This window comes from Balaenoptera physalus (genome assembly GCF_965194825.1).
Source record: "Balaenoptera physalus genome assembly, chromosome: 2".
Taxonomy (NCBI): domain Eukaryota; kingdom Metazoa; phylum Chordata; class Mammalia; order Artiodactyla; family Balaenopteridae; genus Balaenoptera; species Balaenoptera physalus.
Window position 1 is genome coordinate 162775221 of NC_138883.1, and position 23980 is coordinate 162799200.

The 23980-nt window shown below is 41.9% G+C and overlaps 1 protein-coding gene across 16 annotated transcripts in view; it reads left to right on the forward strand.

The window, feature by feature from the left end:
• Window positions 1-23980, forward strand: part of LOC309655013 (uncharacterized protein) — a 184741-nt gene that overhangs the window by 131318 nt on the left and 29443 nt on the right. The window lies entirely within an intron of this gene.

A 23980-nucleotide genomic window follows, 5' to 3' on the forward strand; every position in this document is an offset into this window, starting at 1 on the left:
TTTTTTTTAACTCTAGGCTGTATCCATGGGATTTGTGGAACTAATTGGAAACAAAATTTCTGTTTCAATCCAGTCAGCCTTTTCCCACATGCTTGCTTCTTCAGAGGGACTAGAACCTTCTCCAACTTGTGGACAGTACAAATTGCAGCTTCACTTCAGAATCAGAACGAAACATGGGTTCCAGTTGGCTCTGTCAGCCCCAGGCAAAACTGGGTACACTGCCTTCGCACGCACCCTTTTATGATTGCCTCTTAGCTATTTCTGAGCTATGTGGAAACAACTGCCTGCACGTGTACACACAGGCACGCACACACACACACACAGAGGCATGCCCAAATACCCATGCTTGTTTTCTGTAGGGAAAATCATTTATTCCACTTCATGGAATGAGGAGTCTGCCGGCACCACTGGCTCAGTCTGGAAGTGAATGAGCTGAACCCCGTTTCAGCGCAAGGCAGTAGCCAAGGCTGCACAACTGAGCAGCCCAAGTATTTACTGTTGCGTTTGTTGTTGATTTGGAAAACAAACAAATGTGTATTGACGTAAAGCAATATAAAAATTCGATTCAGGCATACTGACTTTTTCACACTTAGGCATCAGAGAGTAGCTGAGAAATGAGAGATTCAACCAGTGATGGATGTGTGCCAGCCCCTGGTTGTAAAGCACATTTGAAGGCTTCTCGTCTCAAGTGTCTATCACTGTTTTTAGCACAAAACGAGCGCTCTGGTTGGTGCTTTGAATGTCTTAAGGGGAGTGGATGAGCACAAATTCTTGTGTTTCAGTACATTTTTTCCTCCTCAACCCCTTTGCTCTATCAGGATACACACAGAGGGATCTCTACAAGAAATCCATCCCCACCACCTCTGTGCTTCACCAGACACCCAGCAGAGACAAGTGAACTACCTCCCCTGACCCAGGACAGCCCATAACTCAGGATAAATTGGAAATGGTGGGAAGTCTGAGAAGCCACCGTTTGGTGCCGATTTCCCAAATACAGATGCGGCTGCTTTTTGATAGATGAACTAGCCTGCGGATTCCCAATCTTTGGGTAACTGCCAACACTTTATCACCGGGGTTCTGCTATCCTCAACTCTCCTTGTCTTCTAAAAGCTTCTTATACTTTAGACCCATGAGCTAGAATGTCCGGAGAATTAAAATTATTGTTATCTCTTGAGATAGTTTATAAAAATGTGAGTTTTCTGTTATATTCACTGTAATCCTCCCATCCTGGGGCCACATCAGGGTGGCCAAGAGCTGCCATCCCATGAAAGTGGGTATCGTTTGATACAGGTGCTTCTTTGTATGTATAGGAAACAGTATGGTCCCCAAATCACAGGCAACTGTTATTTCATGCACTGAGTAAACGGAGTAATTATAGGTTCTGAAGAGACAGGGATTGTGGATTGAAGCCGCCTCAGTTTGGGCTTTCTTTTTGTGGAAGTGTTTTAATTATATCTTTAATGGACTAGAATTCACAATAAACTGAAAAGGCAACACATTGATATTCTTTCTGGGGGTGTATTGGCTGACTGTATTTGTTTTGTAAAATGATACAAGGAAATGGTGAAAAGGCTATAACTACTTCGGAGGAGATGCTTATCTCCCTCTGAAACTGGCAGATTTCTAACATCAGGGTGAACCTTGATGTGTAGCATTTTAGGTTGTTTATGGGGAGGGGCATAGCACCCTTTTTCAGTTTTCAGGGTCTGAGAGATGGATTTCTCATGTTGGTCTTCTAACAAATATTGATTGTAGTCATCTTGCGTAGCTTCAGTAAGTCTAAGCTATAAAATAAAACAAGAAGGTTTGTACTGTTGGCATTTTCATAATGGGAAGTAGTTGAAAAGCATTATCTTTTACCCAGACTTGAACTTTTAAAAATAAATTTAGAAGTTTTTTAAAAGTTTAGAAGGATATCATATTCCTTGAAAGGTTATAAACATGTTCCTTATTTCTTGAGCCATATAGAATGCGTGATTAAATGAACTGAGAAAACATATAACAGTGCCTACAAAATTATTTTTATTGCGTTTGATGCATTAAAAAAGAAAGGATATTTTAAAATGGAGGCTGATGATGACTTCCTTCTGGAGTCTCCTATGAGTGTGTTTATCCAATGCCGATCAACCAAGCAAATCTATGACTCAGTCATGTTAGTGGGGGAAAAAGTGGGTCAAAGCAATTACTTGGCCTTATATAGCTAAAAGGATTGGTTAAATGACCGAATTTTTTCACTGGCCAGTAGGTTTGGCATGATGTCTTGTATCTATTGTCCACATTAGTTTTGGAGGCGGAGTAGACCCAAGACTGAAAAGACTATCTGATTAGCTCCTTTGCTTTCTATACATTTAGTATTATTTTCCTGCTTTTCTCTTTGTTGAGGACAATGTGATTCTCCCAGGCTTAGCAGGAGCAGCTTACCTCCTGACACTCTCCCATAGCTTCATCCATGACAAGAGAACAGAGAAAAAAGTGAAAAAATTCCTCTTTATAGATTCATGGATTCTCTTTTTACTTGCTAGAATCATCTAACACCTACTAGACTATCTCACTGAAGATTGAGTATTGGTTTATATAAAAGTGAAATTCAAGGGAGTATTATTATTCTGTTCAATTCTTTTTTTTTTTTTAAATAAATTTATTTATTTTTTGTTTATTTATTTTTGGCTGCGTTGGATCTTCATTGCGGCGCATGGGCTTTCTCTAGTTGCAGGGAGTGGGGGCTACTCTTTGTTGCGGTGCGCGGGCTTCTCATGGCAGTGGCTTCTCTTGTTGCAGAGCATGGGCTCTAGGCACGCAGGCTCAGTAGTTGTGGCTCGCGGGCTCTAGAGTGCAGGCTCAGTAGTTGTGGCGCAGGGGCTTAGTTGCTCTGCGGCATGTGGGATCTTCCCGGACCAGGGCTCGAACCCGTGTCCCCCGCATTGGCAGGTGGATTCTTAACCACTGTGCCACCAGGGAAGCCCTCTGTTCAATTCTTAACACTGAGACATGGCACCCAGTTTGGTGACAATGTCCTGAGAGTCCTGATGTGACTCTCCTAGGCATCTAGTTGCATTATGAGGGGAACTCTCCTGGGGAAAGTCTCAGCCTAAGTAAGGTATGTATTGAGACACGTGGAAGAACATTATTAAGGGCACTCTAACATCTGTCTCTCTAGTATCATTCACCCAAAATCGCAAAGGCTCAAACAGCAGTCCTAGGAAGAGAAAGCTATAATAAAAACCTCAACGACACAGAAAAGAGCTGTTTTCCTAAGAGCCCCGTAACAAACGCTAGGGGCAGCAGCCTCGTGGCCAGCCTGAGAGCACAGCGCCAGTGTAGACAGAGGGCACACTCTCCCTTTAAGCTTGTTGCTGGGATGTGAAACAGCTCCAGCAAAGGGCCTTCGCCCCAGCACTGTAGCAGCACAGGTATTTCTGGGCAGGTGCATTTTCATGAGCATTTCAGGCTCTGGTGCCATCTCAGAAGTACCACGGTGGCACTGGAGCCTTTAGACACTGGTGGAAGGATCAGCCCACTGGCATCAACTATGGCAACTTGTGTGTCTGTAGCAACTGGAAGCATCTCAGCAAGGAGCCAGATTAAAGGACAATGGCAGGCACCGCACAGTACCTGAGAGGGCTCAGTCACCCAGGGAATAACCTGCAGAGTCCGCTGGGAGGGCGCACGAGGCCTGGAGGAGCACGCCAGGCTGCATTTGTGTGGCCAGAGGAGCGTGAGATGAGAAGTTCCGCTTTGTCACAAGGACAGTGACCTTACTGCTGTTCTTAGGCTGGGGGCGGCGGTGTCACCAAACGTGCACCGTGTTTCAAAGGTTCAGACTAAGTTGCTCGGAAAGGCTATGGATTTCTTGTATCCCAATCTGTTGGCAAGAATCGCTTTTTGAAAATCCTAAGAGAAACTCTTTCAGTGCAGAGTTGCTGTCAAAACCGTGTTATCTCATCAACCGGGGTGTCAATTAAAATGGGCTTGAAGAAGCATGTTTGTAGCTCCCCATCATGTATGATCTCTTGGAATTTCAGGCAGCAATCCTCCACATATAGTGCATGCAGCGTTTCTGTCATAATGTGAGAATGGGAATCATATGCTCTGCCTTCCTGAGGGGGAGAAAGATATTCTCTAATGTTTTCCAGAAATGACACTGTTTTTCATTATCTGGTGCATTTCATGTCTGTCGTTCAGCTCAGTACCTTGGATTCGCATCACGGTGGTTGTTTCCAGGGGCTGCACTGGGGTACCAGCGTTTTCCTCTGCTACAAGTTTGGCAAGTACGTATCCATTTCTCTTGAGAAAACAAGACTAAATTCTTCTACCTGTCTCTCCACCTTACCTTCCGCCACCTCATTTATGCTATGACAAGTGTGTTAGCTCCATATTGAAAACATATCCCCAGAAATACAAAATTGACATCGAAATAATGGACGTGGTTAAGGTACCACGAGCATTTTCTTTGCCGTAGTTTACTATTTAGACATCAACTTAGTTCTTGAAGGGATTTTGCAAAAATATAATCTCACTGTACGTTTCAAGACAGAAGGGGGCCATATGGTCTATCCAAACGCATCCACCTGTCTGTCCAATGTTTATACCATGGAATTCTTTTCTTCCTTTTCCAGCTCTTTGAATACACCCACAGTGCGTGTTTCACTGTTGCCTTTGGTAGACTGTTCTGCACAATAATTATTCTCTGCATAAGGAAGGTGGGAACCTTTTTTTTTTCTTCCTAAAAGCTGAAGGGGAAAAGGCTGACCATGACGCACTTGAATCTTATACTAGCAGGTGGGCAGTTAATTGGGAAATGAAAGCAACCTAACCCTAATTTGCAGGCGTTTTCAGATTTCATGAGTAATTGCCACGGAAAAGGTAACTTGGGGGCAGGCTCAGTGGAACTGAACAACAGACATTTCTAAATATGGCTGTGGCATTTGTGACATATGTTCTTTGCCTAGAGGTGTAAGCAAAAGAGAAGGGTTGTTCCTAGCGGTAAACTTTGAATCAAAAGATGTAGGACATTTTTCAAAGGAAAGTAAAAGCAAAGGGGGCTGCAGGTCTTCAGTGGAGTCAGACGTTCTCTCTGAGAGCTGCGTGCTGTATTGCAGTGTTGGGTTGATGCAGGTGCTGTTGCCTGAGGCTGCCTTTCTCTCCCCAAAGCCAAGAGAAAGCCTGTGCCTGCAATCTTGAGGGGAGAGTAGGCATTTTACCCTCTAGCAGCTTATGCAAGACCTATGACCATGGCTTGCACCTAACAGGCACTCAACAAACAGAAGGTTTGGTGGAAATATGGAAGGTGTGGGCTTCCAAGGCCATCTTGAAGGGAGTGTCCAGACTGAGACTTTTGAAGGACCTAATGTTCTAACTCAGCACTGGCGGCCACGATGAATGGCAAAGAATGTGTTCATTTTTGAATTTCTTCTCCTGTACATCTCTGTCCTCTTTACTGTTCACTCTTCCACCCCAATTTGTTTTTTCTTTTTTTAAGTATCGTTTATTTATAATGTTGTATTAATTTCAGGTGTACAGCAAAGTGATTCAGTTATATGTATATATATGCATATATATATTCTTTTTCAAATTATTTTCCCTTATAGATTATTACAAAATATTGAGTATAGTTCCCTGTGCTATACAGTAGGTCCTTGTTGTTTATCTATCTTATATATAGTAGTGTATGTATGTTAATCCCAAACTCCTAATTTATTCCTCCCCTTCACCTTTCCCCTTTGGTAACCGTAAGTTTGTTTTCTATGTCTATGGCTCTATTTCTGTTTTATAAATAAGTTCATTTGTATCAGTTTTTTTCAGATTCCTCATATAAGCGATATCATATGATATCTGTCTTTCTCAATCTGACTTACTTCTCTCAGTATGATAATCTCTAGGCCCATCCATGTTGCTGCAAATGGCAGTATTTCATTCTTTTTGATGGCTGAGTAATATTCCATTGTATATATGTACCTCATCTTTATCCATTCATCTGTCGATGGACACTTAGGTTGCTTCCATGTCTCGGCTACCGTAAGCAGTGCTGCTATGAACATTGCTGTGGTGCATGTATCTTTTCAAATTAGAGTTTTCTCTGGATATATGCCCAGGATTGGGATTGCTGGATCATATGGGAGCTCTATGGAGAACAGTATGGAGGCTCCTTCCACTGCAATTTGAATCCTGGATATTTAAGTGCTCTCACCCAAAATGAAACTGCATCATTAATTCATGTTCCTGAGGTAAACCAGGAACCAGGAAGAGTTTTACTGGATTCTTGGCCAAAGGCTGCCTCCTGTGCAAGAGAGCCTACAAAATTAGCCTAAGGATCTGGGATTATGGCCACAGGACAGCTTTGGGGCCCACATTGTCAGATGGCCCAGAGGCATATTTTATAATCACAGACATGTCCCTGGGGGTGGAGAGATGGAGTCTGTAACTGACTGGGTCCTAAAAACAACTGTTGTGTTTGGCTGACGATACAGCCTCGAATTCTGCCATATGGTGTCAGAGGCTCCTGACCAAGTCATAGCCGAGAGGGGACACAGCAGCCTCAAGGAAAGACTCTCTCTCATGAGGTAGGGAGGGGGTCACTAAGACTCACAGAATGTGTGTAGACTGAGGAAATTATCTTTAATGGGAGCATTTAAGGCATATGGGGAAGCATTTGGAAGAATCACAATTTGACTGCTGGCTCCCCAAGCCCCTAAGAAAAAAAATTCAGAAAAGGTCTCTTTACCATTTGTGAATTATGAAATAAACACATCTCCAGGGGCGTACATGGGTGTGTGTACATATTAATACTCCAGGGGTGTGGGCAATATTGACCCCGATGATTTTCCAAGTATTTGCAGCTCCTCCCCGACTGATTCATCTGAAATCAGTGCCCTGTAAATCCTTCAAGGCTGCCAGATTCCTTTCGAAAGGAAGTGTTTCTTCCCATTACCTTTCAAATCAGCTCTCCCGGGTTTAGCCAAGTGCTGTATTTCAGCATGTAAAGGAGAGCAAGAGGAAGTTTGCCTCTCGAAAGGGGGAGAGAGGAGGCCAGGAGAGTAACTGCAGCCACATTAGAGAGGAAATGTGCCTGATGACTTCGCTGGGGCTTTTGTATCCTCGCCATTTACCAACAATTTACTAAATGCCTTTGCTAAACTGCATCTTCTGCTCCCATTGTTCTACGGAACTGAAACAAGCCAGCATAGCATTGTCATCTATGTCAATAACGGTCACAAAATGGCTTTTTCTCCTTCTGCAGCAGACTACCTGCAACACATAAAAGAGTGCAGTGATGCACCCGAGCAAATTACCCTCCCAAGCTCATTTAAATAACATTTCCCCCTCATATATGCAAAATTCAGATGAATATTTACAACCTCCAGGAATAGGTACCACAGGAAGAAAAAAAAAAAAAGAACGACACACGACCAACCCACCCCAACCCTGCAAGTGTAATCATTCTCAAAATGCTCCCCAAACAAATTGTTCTGGCTGCTGTTGCCCAGCAACAATCCCACGGAGGTGTTCAGCCCAGGCACATGTAAAGCAGGGCGGGTCCTCTCTGCTCAGAGTGTGAACAGTCAGAATAGCAGCAGAGACGGAAAGCAAGATGCGAGGAGGGTCAAAGTCAGGGTCAGAAGTGCAGGTGGCCATGACCCTAAAATCAGTCTGAAGCACCATTTGTGACATTTTTCTGTGTTCCACACTTGATGTTCGTCTTGCAATGAACCACCTAATCAGACTTCGGGGACCTTGGGACCTTGGGGTTTCCGGAGTGTCAGGTCAATTTCTACCCATTGGTGTACTGCCCCCTATGAGGCAGACCATTATCCTGGCTTTGGAGAATCTCAAAGCTGTAAAGCTCTGAGTAGAGAGAGGATAAAGTGGCTGGGAGGCCCTGACAAAGCTCATCCAGGGCTTCGGCTTGACCCAGTGCCACCCGCCTGTGCAATGGCAACTCCTTTAGAGAAAGCCCACCCTGTGTGAGGGGCGTTTTCCCCAAGGCATACTTCCAAAGGTACAGGAATATGTTTTTATTCCTCTTTCTAATAGATGTACATGTACAGAAGAAAAAGAGAAAAAGGAAGGACTCGTGTAAAATAATCTATCACCATATGGCACTAATCAGTCATCTTAGGAGAGTTATGGAAGTATGTAAGAGTGGGCTACAGTGGACTCAGGCCAAAGCTGGCCTTGATCTAAGGCCTGGGGTGAACTTTCATTGTATTTCTAGATATTTTTTAGGTGGTATGGTAGATCTAAGCAGCAGATGACTTAATTTATAATTGAGATTTTACTTATTTATTGGTTATTAATTTCTGATATGATTAAGGAGTTTTATTAAACAAAATTTACAACTATTTTGGGAAGCAGTTAATTCATAATTGTTTACTCTATGACCGAGCTAAGCAAAATAGTGACAATACATCTGAAAACTACCACATAAAATTTCCCCAAGTACCTCTTTGATTAGGAAGCCTCTCCTGCTCAAAGCTCTTTAGTGAGTCTCCATTCCTCAGGATAATATTTCAACCCCTACTTTAGCAAGTTTCCAGCATTGCCTGGACTTATCTTGCTAAGCCTGATCTCCCACTCCTCCCCTTGGTGAAACCTGGGTTTCACTCACCCAAAGGTGCGGCCTGACAGAGCAGAGACAGCAGAGAAAGGGGTCCAGCATCTGTGTTCTGGTCTTGGCTCCCTGCTAATTAGTTGTGTGATTAACAAGTGCCTTAACTTCCCCTGGTCTTGGTTTTCTTACAAGAGCCCTGCAGGCATGAGGCCGTGTGATTCCAAGCCCCCACACACCCAGACCCCGACTCCACCAGAGCGTCTTACACTGTTGTCTACACTCTCACTGTAGATCCTTCCGTTTCTGTCTTTCCCAATATTGCTCCCTCCTTGTTTACTTTCATCAAATGCTTTTCTCCGTCTGTTTTTCACAGAATGCTTCCTCTATTCCACCCTGGAATATTGAAGGTACTTGTTCTCAGCAAGCCCCTCCTTCAGTTTCCTGAATGAGCTCAACTCTGACCACAACTTCCTTTAATGCCCCCATGCTGACATCTGCCACCTCCATCTCCAGCCCAGAAGGCCCCCTGAGTTCCAGTTACACGTTTCCAGCTCCACCAGACTCTCCACCGGGGAGTCTCAGGCACCCACCCCTCCCAGCATTTCCAAACCTGAACTCATCATCTTCCTCCTCAAACCAGTTTCTCCTTGACTTTGCACATAACATTGAAATTTGAAGACCTCGTTCTTTCCTTCCCTAAGTCTTTTCCAATCATCCTAACCTCAAGAGTCAGGTCCTTTTTCAGAAAGAACTTATTATACCTTGTTTCTTTCATAATTAACTTGCCCCATATTCTTATTTCTTACTCCCCAAGTAAGTTATTAGGAGCACTTTGTAAAATTTTTAAATTTTATATTGGAGTAGAGTTGATTAACGATGTTGTGTTAGTTTCAGGTGTACAGCGAAGTGATTCAGTTACACATATGTGCACTGCTTTTGTATTTTTCACAATTATTTGCCAAACGCTGGTCTTCAGAAAGCATTTTTCTCTGTATTGATTATTACTAATGATCCTGTCTTATTAATGCCAGATTTGTCTTTTCTTTCTAGTGCTATTCTTATCCCACCAGAGAGAGGTAAGAGCTGTTAGCCCTCCGTTCTTTTATGTTCATGATAAGGAATGGAGCTGGCGTAATTTCTTTTTTTCACTGCAAGTCTGCTTCCCTTATTGATTTTTTCATATTTAAAGAAATAAAGCAAGATGTCATAATGACATTATAGCAAATGCTGTCATGACAAGCATTTATAGTAAAGAAATCCTGGTCTTGTTTATGCTTCCACAGCATGTCCGTTTTAATTAATCTTGCAAGAGGAACTCAGACAAATTTTGGCTCTCAAAACTACAATATGAAAACATAGGCTCCAAATGCCTTGGAATGGTTTGGGAAAGCTGATGGGGGAGATATGTTATTAAGATGACCTGGTGGCTTAAGAGCTATTATAGTTCATGATTCTGCTTCAGATGCCTGATATTTTCTGCAGAGGCTCAAGCAAAGATTAGTGCTACATTTCTGTGGTCAGTGGAAAAGCCTGGTGTGAAACTTGAAACTAGGAATAAATGAATCTTTTTAAAGACTAAGATTTGGGTTGGGATAAATATCCTACAGTACACTGGAAATTTCATAGAACTTACCTAATCTGCTCCCAGGAGACTTTTAGAGCTTCCTGCCAGGTTGCAAATACCAAGAGGATGGACTTTCTGGGGATATTTCTGTGCTTCACTTATGACTCTGACAAAAAGAAAAAGTAAAATGTTGTACAAATGAAAAGTTGTTTAGCAAATTCCTTTGGGCCAGGACAGAGTCTGGACTGGAGTTTAGGGTATACTGTTTATTTAGCACTTAAATTTATAGAACAAAATCTTAGTCCTCAATGAAAATTATATAACCTACTGGAATGAAAATAGTTACTCATCATTTTAAGAATTAACCATTTCTCTAAATGCTTTTAACATGGTGAGAAATATTCTATATCAGCCTTAACTTTTAATTGAAGAAGATCCAATTGGTCAAATATATTCAGCCATCACTCTCAAAATTACCTTTTGGTCTCCAACTCCTCAGGCTAAGTTTACTGGAAGAATTCAAAGGACATATCGGAAGACACTGAATAGAAGATGTGATAGGAACAGATTTAACAAAGGAACCACACTACCTTCTGATTTCTTGGGCTTTTGATATGCATGAACTTAGTTCAGGAAAATTGGGCCTTGGAACAAAATATGTCTAACTTTGCTTCCATTAGGTTGAACAAGTAAAATTAATAAAAGCCTCATACGCTTCTCTGGGCTGACAGCACTGGAGAACTGAACCCAAAAGCTGCAGCAGCGGATGATGATCTGAGAAAACCAGATTTGTGATGGTCTGTGCAGTCACAGTTTCTGTTCCAGTGAATGCCACTTCCTTGAGCTGACACTGAAATGGGCTGTACCCCGCCCCCTACCCCTCCAGGGCCAATGAGGTGCTTGGTCTGCATCTTCCAAAATAAAACTCAAATCAAGTCCTTTTCCCCAATTTTGCCAGTGTGTGGCTACAGGTGACCTCTCCTGCCTAGGGAGGTGTTGGGTGTGACCATGACCGCCTCATCCAGTCCTCAGGCAGGTCCAGTCACCAGGAGGACCTGGAGATTCAGGGCTGTGGCGTGGAAGGTCTTGGCCAAGCACCAGGCAGCCCCATGTTCCAGCTGGGGTTCAGCTGTTCTTGACAGCCGCCAGGGCCATTCATCCCTCGAAGTCCCTCAGATTCAAAGTTCTATTCAAGACGTTCCTCATTAAATGTCTTTTCATATAGCAAAACCAGCAATGCTATGATACGCCAAGCCACAGCATGAAGTTACTGTGATCTGCACCTGTAAAATGGAATGTCACTTCATAAAGCCCCAGACCAAAGAAAAAAAAAAGATACCCTTAAATTTCACCTAAGTATCTGACCAGCCTCCTCCATCACAGTTACCTTCTCTTGACTGTTGGCATGGATCCCACTGTTTCCCTGGCAACAGAGCTTTTCTCCTCACTCTCAATTTCCCAATTTGACTCCATGCTATGTTTTCCATGTCACTTACTCCACTCCTTCACTTTGGGTTGCTTTGTTTCACTCTATTGTACTACAAAAGTGTTTCTTCCTATATCCAACTTCGCATATTTGCTTTCTTTCCAGTTTCAGCCCACTTAGTTCTGGCTACACTGATTCTTAGAGCCATCCATCTGCACTTCCAAAGAATTTAAATTTCTTTCTGTTTCACATAATAGAAACCACCTCTTGAGCGGCTCAACCAAGAGAAGGAATTAAGTGGAAGGATAGTGGAATATATCACAGAATTCCAGGAAGAACTGAACAAATACAACTTCAGAAGGGAAGAAAGAAGGGCAGCTCTGGTGACTTCAGGGACAAGACAACATAAACTTCCTTTCTTGAGTATCACCCCCAACATTATTCAGCTGCAAAGACTCCTACCCAGGAGACTCTTGATTGAAAATTCTGACTTCCCACAGAGAAGAACCTGATTGACCCAGTTTAGCTTTGGTTGCCCAATGGCCCAGTCCTGCGTGAAGGACTTAGAGCCAAGAGGACGGGCGTTTTGTAGAGACTCATCTGCTTTCTCTGGAGAAAGGTCTGGACATCAGAGTCATTTCCCCAAGAAAGAGGAATCCTTGTGAGCTAAGAAGACGTCCCAAGCATAATAAGTTCTTTGAGTAGCTAGATCTCAGTCACACGTTTCTGGTATCTGCTTTGTGTAGTATACATTTTAAAAAATATGTTTCTTCCCTGGGCTAGACTGTTAAGCTCTTCCATGTGGAAATGGGCTGTATCCTTTCTCTTGTCCCACTTAACTGGTGAGCTTCCAATAAAGGCCTGACTGACCAAGTCAGCTAACACGATGCCAACTATCGAAGGGTAGGTTTCACTTGGCTGATGTTCCTCTCCTAATACGTAATAAACACCCGCCATATACCAAGATACTTTCAAGCCATTGAGTATTTAAAGATAAATTAGATATGACCCCTGTCACTAAGACATAATCTAGTAGGTTGTGTGTATGATTAATATTTAGGAAGGAAATGAATTAAAAATAAACAAATCATTATCAGACCCATTTGGAGGGTTCTCAGAAGCTGGGCACTTTCTGCTTGGGTTGTCGTATGGATTCCACTTTAGGCATTCAGTGAATTGCCATAAAGGACAGGATTCCGATCGACTGTCTCCCCCAGCTTGCACCCTTACGATAGTGTTTCTGTTATCACCCACCATATCTGCCATTGGAAGTAAAAAATATATACCCCCAATTTTTTTTCTCTAACTATCCAAGATATCATCGGAAGACTACATATATTTCTCCACTTTGTTATCTGCAATGACCAGCAGCCAAAGGGGCGCGGCCAGGTGGGCTTCTATTACTCCCTGGACAGCCCAGCTCGACTCCCGAGGGTGTATGGCCACAGGTAGTCAAACTCTGAGTATCCCAATCAAAAGGTTAAAACTGCAGAACAATCTCCCTGTAGCTTGTGGCACAGCTTTGCATGTTCTATAGAGGCTTACTGTTACTGAACTCAGGTCTGGCTGCTCGCCGATCGAAAATCAATACCAAGAGAGGCAAGTGTTGGTAGAAAGGAAGATTACTTTTAATCAGAATGTTGGCAATCTGGGGAGAAGGTGGACTCATGACCCCCAAAAACCAACTCCCAAGATTCTGCTCAGCCATGAAAGTTTTTAAAGGGAAAAAAGGAAGTACTCTCAGTTAATCATTGAGATAGGGGGTCAGACTGCATGCAAGCTTGTCGACTTCTTGTGATCTTTCTTTAGATGCCATCTTGTTCACACAGTTTGTTCGTGAGAAGGCTGAAGGGGAAGCTAGGGAAGACATCTGGTCCTCTGTTAAATACTTATTCTTCATTTCTACTTCTTTGATCTATGGAAAGAACCAACAGGTTAGGTAAGGTATTGTGCGATCAAAGATTTGAATGGTGTGCCAGGGCCGGAGAAGAGTAGAGCATGAGGGCGCCTGGTTCCATCGACAGATGAATGGATAAAGAAGATGTGGCACATATATACAATGGAATATTACTCAGCCATAAAAAGAAACGAAATTGAGTTATTTGTAGTGAGGTGGATGGACCTAGAGTCTGTCATACAGAGTGAAGTAAGTCAGAAAGAGAAAAACAAATACTGTATTCTAACGCATATATATGGAATCTAAGGGGGAAAAAATGGTACTGATGAACCTAGTTGCAGGGCAGGAATAAAGATGTAGACATAGAGAATGGACTTGAGGACACGGAGTGGGAGGGGGAAGCTGTCGTGAAGTGAGAGTAGCATCGACATATTTACACTACCGAATGAAAAATAACTAGTGGGAAGCAGCATAGCACAGGGAGATCAGCTCCGTGCTTTGTGATGACCTAGAGGGGTGGGATAGGGAGGGTGGGAGGGAGGCTCAAGAGGGAGGGGATATGGGGATATATGTATGCATACGGCTGATTCACCCCGGTGTACAACAGAAACTAACACAGTATTGTGAGGCAATTATACTCCAATAAAGATCACTTTTTTAAAAAGTTAGTTACAATGTAGCTTTGCTCAACTGACAAGAAAAGGGGTTTCCTGCTGAGGGCGGTTTCCTGCAAAAAGCTGCTTCCATTACTGTATATTTTGTTTCAACATACAGATAAAGATGCTAATGTAATGAACTGCCACAGGTTAATCAGTTGATGGCTCCTCTAGTGGTTTTTTTTTTCTTTAAACAAGTGGATGAATGAACAGATTTGGCCTTGGGATGCCATTCAGCTCAAAGTTGGTGGCAATCGCAAATGGGTTTAATAAATGAAAGAGATATTTTGGCAGAGCCCATTGAGGCAAATAAAGATTAAGGTCATCATCAGCATCATAGAGTATATTAGATCCTCTACTTTAATTGCTTCTTATGAATGGAAGGTATACAGGAATTGGAATTTTAATTTGTACATCTAAGTTGTGCTACTGAAGGAGAAAGTCTTTGTGACCTTATGGATTTGAGAAAAAAACTTAATAGGGTATAGTTGTAACTGGCATAAAAGTTATGTTCCATGGCTGACATTGCTGCTGTTTGATGCTTGCTGTCAAATGAAAAGCAAGACATGAATCCCTGATTGATTTTTCTGTGCATGCATTTGCAACAAATAAGGCTGAATCTGGCTGGAGTCGTGTGGTGTTCAGAAACAGCAGAAACAATCAGTTTCTGTTCTGTCTCCCATTTTGAGTTCTAGGGCTAGTGGTAGCTTTAACAGTTTTTACATCTCTTGCTTGATAATCAGACAGAATGCACGTTCTGTAGACATACTGTCATATTCTATGTCAAGCCCTGGGGGCTTCCAGCATGAATTAAGAAAGCCCTAGAATGGTATTGGCATTCATTTTCAGAAAAGCAAGGAGAAGACATAAAGAGCATGGCTGGGGTGCAGGCTGGGGTAACTGCTTCACTTCTGCCCTGTTATCATTTCCACGGCGCTATGTTTGCTGCCACGCCCTCGAATGTGTTCTTTGATGATGGAGCCTCCTCTTCATCTGACTCTGGGTGTTCATGACTTATTCTGCCCTCAGCTCATCATTCCTCCTGAACCACAGCTGTGGTGCAGTTACGTCTCTGCCTTTGCTCACATAATTCTCAGACCATCTTGGCTACCCAAAGATAAACAGCTTGATTTGAGTTATCAAGCAATCTAATCTTCTCTGCTTGCATCTCCAATTCCCAAAAATGAGTTCATTCCTCACAGTATATAAATAGATATTTGATATATATCTGACATATGCCTGAAAAATCTGATATATATACACAGCATATGAGAAGCCACATAGTACAATGAAAAAAAAAAGCATTAGACAAAAAGATTTAAAAAGCCAAAAGACAAAGGACTTTGCTTCTAACTAATTATGTGACCTTGAGTAAATAAATAATGTATCCTCTTTGAACCTCTCATTTCTCATTATTGAAATTCACTAACAAGGTATTATAAAAATCAAATGAGATGATCTATAAAAAGTGTTTGAAAACTATTAAGACCTGTATAAATGGGAGGTAATATTTTAGTAACTACTTTAATCTGAGCACATTGATGGTCACTAGGAAAGATCAAGAAATGAAAGGCACAGTACCTGCTTTTGTGGGATTTACAACCTAGCCAGGAAGATCACATATATACAGGTATAAGATAATTAGTCAAGCAAGTCATTATAAACTGATGCATACAATGCAGACAGATGGCATACCACCTGATAATAGTTCAAAACAACTGAAATCCTCTACACATTAAATGACTATACAAGCATCATGTTTTATTAACAATAAGCATGACCATCATCTTTACCACTTCCCCGTCATGCAGATTATTTTAGGGATTGTCTCTGTCCTTCTTTACATCCTAGTTTAGGTTCAAGATAAGTCGACATTTATATCTGTCATTTATTTAGTGCCTTTCTATGTCTTGTTTACCAATATATCCCAACGCCTAAAACAATGTCTCAATGAACATCGTTGAATGAATGGATGACCCAGTTAATCAATCCAGGAGAAAAGAAGCAGCTTTCCATTTGGGTCCACACGCTTATTTTGTAATTCTGGAGAAAAAAATTAAACCAGTGGAAGAAAGATTGACATGTGCGCACATGCGTGTGTGCGCACACACACACACACAAACACACACACTACCTTGATCATATGGAGACGTATCAGAATTGAAGAGGGCAAGTGTGGGGCTGGTAGGCAGACTGATAAAGCCACCCAGATAACTCTGTCCATCTCTCCCATCCATTGAGAACCACTGTCTCACATACTTACGGCTCCGTCTTTCTAACATGGGGTTCCAACAAAATGGGAATCTTTCTTGAACAGTCTCCTGCGTTCAATTTTTCCTAATTCCTTTCAGCTGCCTAGAACCTCATGCTATTAAAACACTTGCTTAATGTCAGTGTGTGAATTTACATCTGATTGGATAATCAATTCTTTTAACCTGCATATCGTTCTGAGCATAGTTGGAGGTATGTAAAGCAAGCTCTTAACCCATTGATGTTTACCTATTGCTAGTAATGATCAGTTCAAATGGAGCTATTTTCCGTGAAGATAAACTACTCTAATCAGTTTCAATGTAATAGTCAACCCCTCAGGCCAGAGCATATGGTTGTCATCGTGCAGCTGTGCTGATAGAATAGCTTGGCCCTTCGGAATGTTTGTTCCATTTCTATGTAATTGCTGGCCACCCATTATCTGTAATGGATAATCATTTTTCTTCTTTCCTTCTTAATTTCTAAGGAACAAAACCTGCCCTCCCTTTCGTATTGTAAACAGTTTGAGAAAAAGCAAAAGGTAAAGACTAAGAATACTTCATTGTCTCATGTCTACCCCAGTGCTGAGCTCCCGCCCTGGACTGTTTTCAAATGTTTCTGCAAAAAAAGGCATTTTCCTAAACCAAGATGTTATACATAGAACCCAAACAAATCATAGTCTTCAAGGATAAGGCATTGCAAGATGGCTCACACCCCAAAATAAGAACAGATATGGTTGGAAATTACAACGATCTTATTTTAAATGGAAATACCAGCAGATGTCACAAGAAACATATAGAACTAGGCACAGACAACTAAAGAGCTTTTCTGGGGTGTGGAGTAGTACGGAAGGAGCGTCCACCTTGGACTGTGTGGGGAACAGTGGACCAGGGGTTCGGCAAGGAGTTTGCTGAGTCTGGATTGTGTCCTAATGAAACGGTATTAACCATCTTGACTCGGTAATTTAAACATTTCTTGTCAGGCACTTTCAGGATACTATCCATAAAATTATATTTATTTCACAATAGGTTGATCCCAGACATGTTTTCAAATGTGCTTGCCATTGAATTTACACATTGTTATATGTTCCTTCTTTGAATCTCAGAGTGAAACAAAATAGATAGGCAGCAAAAATGGGACGGGGAGACGGTGTCCACGGGCATTTCCCACTCCTGAGGTCTCCCAACCCTGTGCTGGCTTGTTAATTTCTCGCTATAGTCTGTCAAAAGAACGGAGATGTTATTTGACAGCCCACATATTTTTCTAAAGCCATATTTCTATACATTTCCCTGATTTCCAAAAATATGACTAACGTTATTCCGGTAGAGGTATTTTTCTCCCTGAAAATGGCAGTAACATAGTAAATGTTCTCTTGCCCACGTGCTACATGGAATCATGCTATCACGAGATATAAAGAAGGCAATAGTCATCTTTCCTTAAGTGATACTTATCCTTCCCAAATAGCTCACTGGGGGCCGTGACAGGAATAAAATGCTTTCTATCTACACAAGTATTGTTTCTAAGGATGAAAGAGCCCTGAAACCCGGACTGGCATTCAAGTTGGAGGTACTGCGAATATGTGGAAAAATATAGGACGTTACACGCTGATACCACCAGTAAGAGTTCTGAAAGGCATGCTTGTAATGAAAGAGTTCCATTTGGAATAGCCCAGATTGTGGACTAAAATGGTCTCCATGTGGCAGAGGATATTTGTGAATGAAGTGCCTTTCAATGAGGAGAAATCAATTTTAACAGCTCATTTATTGACAAAACCAAGTCTAATCTCAGCAGTCAGAGTGCTTTCTTGGAACAAGGACTAGAGGATTCCTCTGTCTCACCTGAACAAATGAGAGAAAAAGCTTCTCATAAAAAATGTTTATGACCCCTCTCCTCCTGGAGCTGGGATGAGCTAATACTTGATCATGAGTTAACACGGGATTTGGGTGACTAGAGTGCCTACTAACATTTCCCACGCCTGCTGGATTCTGTGGAGTCAAGATTATTCAAATATGCCTAAAAATGAATCCTTGAATGGCCAAATCATAGATTCATCTAATGTCTTAATTCCACTAACCTTCTTTAACTCTACCCTTTGCTTTGGCTATGCTGGTTCATTTACCATCCCAACGCTGTGCCTGGCATTCCTCAGCCTCTAAGTCTGAACTTACACACAGCCAGGGTGATGGCAGACCCAGAGGTGTGTGGTGCACAACAGATGCAGTGGCGCTGTACAGGTCCCTCTTCCCTGGGACCAGGTACCTACAGGTCCCTCTTCCCTGGGACCGGGTACCTAATCCCCATCCTTCTCAGTTGAAGTCCTGCTCATCCTCCTGGCTTCAGCTTTATTTATTTGTTTGTTTGTTTATTTATTTTTATTGAGGTATAGTTATTTACAATATTTTGTTAGTTTCTGGTGTACAGCAAAGTGATTCAGTTTTATATATATATGTATATGTATATATATTCTTTTTCATATTCTTTTCCATTATAGATTATTACAAGAGATTGAGTATGGTTCCCTGTGCTATACAGTAGGACCTTGTTGCTTATCTATTTTATATATAGTATTTTGTATCTGCTAATCCCAAACTCTTAATTTATCCCTCCCCCTTTTCCCCTTTGGTAACCATAAGTTTGTTTTCTATGTCAGTGAGTCTGTTTCTGTTTTGCAAATAAGTTCATTTGTATCATTTTTCTAGATTCCACGTATAAGTGATATCATATATTTGTCTTTCACTGTCTGACTTAATGCACTTAATATGATAATCTCTAGGTCCATCCATGGTACTGCAAATGGCAGCATTTCATTCTTTTTTATGGCTGAGTAATATTCCATTGTATGTATGAACCACATCTTCTTTATCCATTCATCTGTTGATGGACATTTAGGTTGTTTCCATGTCTTGGGGCTATTGTAAATAGTGCTGCTGTGAACATTGGTGTGTATGTATCTTTTCAACTTAGAATTTTCTCTGGGTATATGCCTAGGAGTGGGATTGCAGGATCACTGGCTTCAGCTTTTCTGTAAAGTCCCTCCTAACAAATCTAGCTGTACCTCCTCTCTTGTGTCTGATTACCTCCGTCACAACTGGGGCACAGACCAAGTTCTGTTAGTTGTTAACAGGTGTCTGTTGAGAGTCACAAACTGATTGGAAGCACCAAGGCAGAGTCAGAATACCCCTTTCACTTCCCACTACTCCACATGCTTTCTTCACCTTAGTTACTGATACCAAGCCAAAAATGTTGACCTCATTCTTGCTCTTTCTCTATTTATGTGCTGTCTATATCCAGAGAGTAAATCCAGTCAACTCTGTGATCAAAATCCATTTTAGTCCTACTGTTTTACACCATCTCATTGGCTATCTCCTTAGACCAAGCCACCATCCTCTCTCACCTGGGTAGCTGCCATAGCACCCCAGATGGATTCCTGCTTTTACTCTTTTCCCTTGATAATCCACCTTTCACATAGCCTATATCTTCTCCTTCCACCCCTGCATAGTCTATATGTGACATTTCTTAGCTTCCTAGAATCTGAATCCCCCTGCCTACTTGGACGAGAACACATCACTGTGTGAATCTTAGTGAGACACAAGACCATACCTCTTCCAGTGAGTTACTCTGAGCCCTGCTAGTGTTACCCAACACAAGTCCATGTGTTCAGTGCACAGTGAGGCCAAACAAACCAAAACGTCAGAGTTTGGAGCAGAGAAAGGTTTATTTCAGGGCTGTGCAAGGAGATGGGTAGCTCACGCCCAGAAAACCCTGAACGCCTCCAAGGGTTTCAGCAAAGCAGTTTTAAAGGCAAAGTTGAGGGAAGGACGTGGTTAGCTGTTGCAAACTTCTTAATGTCAGAATCCTTTCTTTTTGCAGCTGCCCATGTAGGTCAGGTCATGATGTTCCTGTAAACCTCAAATGAGACAAATGTTATTCTCTGTTCTGCAACTTTTTATCTCTATGTGAATGGACTCTTAAAGGTCAAAGCCTTGAGAATGGGCTATCCTGTATATTTCTGGGTATAGGCAACATTCTTTTACAAAAGGTGCACAGCCAGCATGGCTAAGCACAGGAAAAGGAGCAGATCTAATATGGAGTCAGATTTGTTCTTCCTGATTGCAGTAGTGGCTTACTTGCTTCCTCATTAGATGACTCAATGCATGTTCAACAGTGGACTATATTAAATGAGGTTGAGATGGGATGTACTTTGGTAAAATTAAAAATAAGAAATTCAAATTCCTCAGCATTAGAAATGCTGGAGTGAATTTACTCTTGTAAGTTGTCCTATTGTTTCACCCTCAAGAGTGCCTAGAAGACATTATTCATGAGGACTTTGGTAAAAAGGTACCATCATCTCTGAAAAACTTGTTAGTGCCTGTTTTCTATGAGCCCTACAGTTAACATACCTCTTTCCATGTGGTTAGAAGAATCCTGGGGTGACAGACATTAGGCAACAATGAGTAAGAGCTAGAGGCAAACTGAGAAAGGTGAGCATGACTGGCTTCAGGTTCCTCCTGGTGAGCAGAATGTGTTGACCAACAGGATATCCCAGGGATCGTAGTGAATCAATGATGGATCCTAACAGTGAGAGAGAGAGGCGTTCCTTTAAGGTCCCACTTTATATTAAAACCCTATTTATATTAAGTAGACAACAAAATTCTAGGATGCATGAAGAAAGGTCTGAATTGAGGCACACTGAGAAAGTGAAAACCCCTCATTCTGTTCCCAGAGCTGTGCTAGTGCTGGAGCCCTTGAAGTGAAGGGAAAGGACAGAATCCTTGAAGAATGTGCAATAAAATCCCAAGTAGGGCCATGAAACATCCTCCTAGGTTTTCTCAGAAAAGCAAGGGGCTGTTAATCAGGGTAACTATATATGAGACAAAGGAGATACCCAACCATTCCAGGGGTCATTAGACCTTGGATTGAGCTAATATTAATTTCTGGTACCCCAAATAATGCTGCTGTCTAACAAGCAAAGTGAGGAATTGCAGGGGGTCAGTAATTCAGTCAACAAAGATGTATTGAACACCTAGTATGTGATAAGCGCTATTCTAAATGCAGGAAATACGGGGAATTCCCTGGTGGTCCAGTTGTTAGGACTCCATGCTTCCACCTCAAGGGGCACGGGTTTGATCCCTGGTCGGAGAACTAAGATGCCACAAGCCACGTGGCATAGCCAAATAAATAAATAAATGCAGGAAATGCAGTGGTGAGCAAAATAGAGTCCTTAAGAAGCTTATATTATAATGGAAGAAAGAGGTAATAAATAAATAAGTTAATTTCAGGAACTGATAGATACTCTGAAAAGGATAAGAGGGAAGATACTAAAGAGTGATTTGGGGCATTGCTAAGGAGTACTGTTTGAATTGTATCCTGAATTATGAGGAAGACATAGTCATGGAATAGAGTTCCAAACAAAGGAAACAGATGATCAAGGGTCCTGAGATGGAAAAGTACATCATTGTCTACAGGGAGAAAAATACGGCTAGTGTAGGTCACAGTACATAGAAGATGAAGCAGATTAGGAAGAGTTGGTAGGAGAGGATTAGCAGGATCCGGAAGAAACTCGTAGGCTACGACCAGGAGTTCGGATGTTATTGCACAGTCCATATTTGAAAGCCATTGAAGGATTCGAAGTGGAAAAATGTTTGAGAATTTAAGGCATGGGAGTGACATGTTTTGATATCTATTTGGAAAAACTACCCCCTCGATTCTGGTGTGTACTGTAGGTAGCCAAGGGTGGGAGAGTGAAAATTATTTAGGATCCTGTTACCTTAGTCAAAGAAGAGATGATAGTGGTACTGTATAGACAAGTGTTGTTGTAGCCACAGCTATTGAGTAATACAATCAGATTTGAGGTATATTTTGTAAGTAGATCTTACAGATGGATTAAATGTGGACATGGGAGTGGGATAAAAAATAACATTAAAGATTTTTATTCTGGGAAACTAGGTAGATGGTGGAAGCCTTGTGTGGGAAAGAGCAGGCTTGCCTGGTGGGGAGCAGAAATCAACTGTTCTCTATTATTAGTTTAAGATGCTTATTAGCATCCAAATGGATATATGTAGTGGGAAAAGATAGGAGCCCAGGGGAGAAGTTCAGGCATATAGGTATATATGCGTGTATTCGTGCATAGAAAAGAGAGATGAGTGCCAATCAGAGCCCTGGACCACTGCCCTCGGTGATTAGAGATCTGAGGGAGAGGGAGAAGTCCTCAACGGAGGATAAAAAGCCATAGGTCAGGTGATAAATGGAGTTTTGATCCACGTCTGCCTCATCAGGACTCAGTGGGACCCTAAACCTACCCCTTGTGTTTACCCTGGTCCAACCACATCAAGTTAACAGGTAACATTGACAACTGACAAAAGCCATGCACACTGGCTCCCTGATCTGTGAAGGGAGGACCAAGTCAATATCCTCGGATGTCCTCTCTTCACCAACATAGTATTACAAGAGCAATCCTACATCTTTAAAGACTTGAAAAGTGCAGAGGTATGGTGATTTTTATTACATCCTCATTTCATGTTCCACTGTGGCTTGTTGATGGGTCTTGGAGAATCATAGTATATTATTGTTACATCAATCGAATGAAGGGTGACTCCAATTTCAATTGCTGTTTCAGATGTGTTTTCTTTACTGAAGTAAATGATTGCATTTCTGCAACCTGGAATATGGTATTAAGTTAAAGAATATTTCTTCTCGGTCTCGTTAAACAAAGAATACCAGAATTTGTTTGCTTTTATCTGGTAGAGTTTATAATACATTGTCACAATTTTGCCTCAGATTACTCTGACTCTGGGCCACATATGGTCCAGAAACAAATTGATCTTTTCTCCAGCCCACACAGCATCGTGCTGGTCCATTACATTTATAGTGTTTTGCTGCTGATACCTAGAAAACTGAAAGGGTAGTTCTAGATGCCTCAGTAAGACACATGCTAACCAGAGGATCTGAGATAAATCCCTTGAAAAATCAGGCACAACCGCATTGGTGACATTATGGGGACTGCTAACGTCTAGGTGCTCCAGACAAAACTGTGCCTTGGGCTTCATATCACTAAGAGGGGCACCTCTTTGGGTTTTGGAGGTAATATAAACAACATTTGCATGTCCTGTTCTAATCCATTTACAAGGTGAATTGAAAGACTTGGGTGCAAACTAGAGCAAAATGTTGATCTGGTCAACGCAAGCTGGGAATGAGCTGTTTAACTATTCAATCCTCACGGCCCAGCAGAATTCTGGCGCTTTAAGCGTCTTGGAAAATAGAAATACCACATGAAACACTGGCAACGCCTAATGGGATATCACCAGAATTTTGGAGCAAAACCATGCCTTCTTTAGAAAATATTCTCCTTTTGAAAGAAAGCTTTCTTATACTGGGCTTTGGTATCACAAACTTCAAGCCACCATGTGATTCATGGTGCCGGTGATGGATTAAGGATTATCTGATTCCCCTTGCCATAAACTCAGACATCCCCAGAGAGCCTTCATCACATGGAAGCAATGTCTATGAGGCAGGGATCAAGCAGGTTGTGAGAGCACAAGTCAATTACATAAGCACGTGGCTCACATTCCCAGGGTAACTACTCCCCCCTCTCTGCCACACCCTCTTGAAGCTGCCCTATAACCTCCTAGGAGGTCCCCATGAA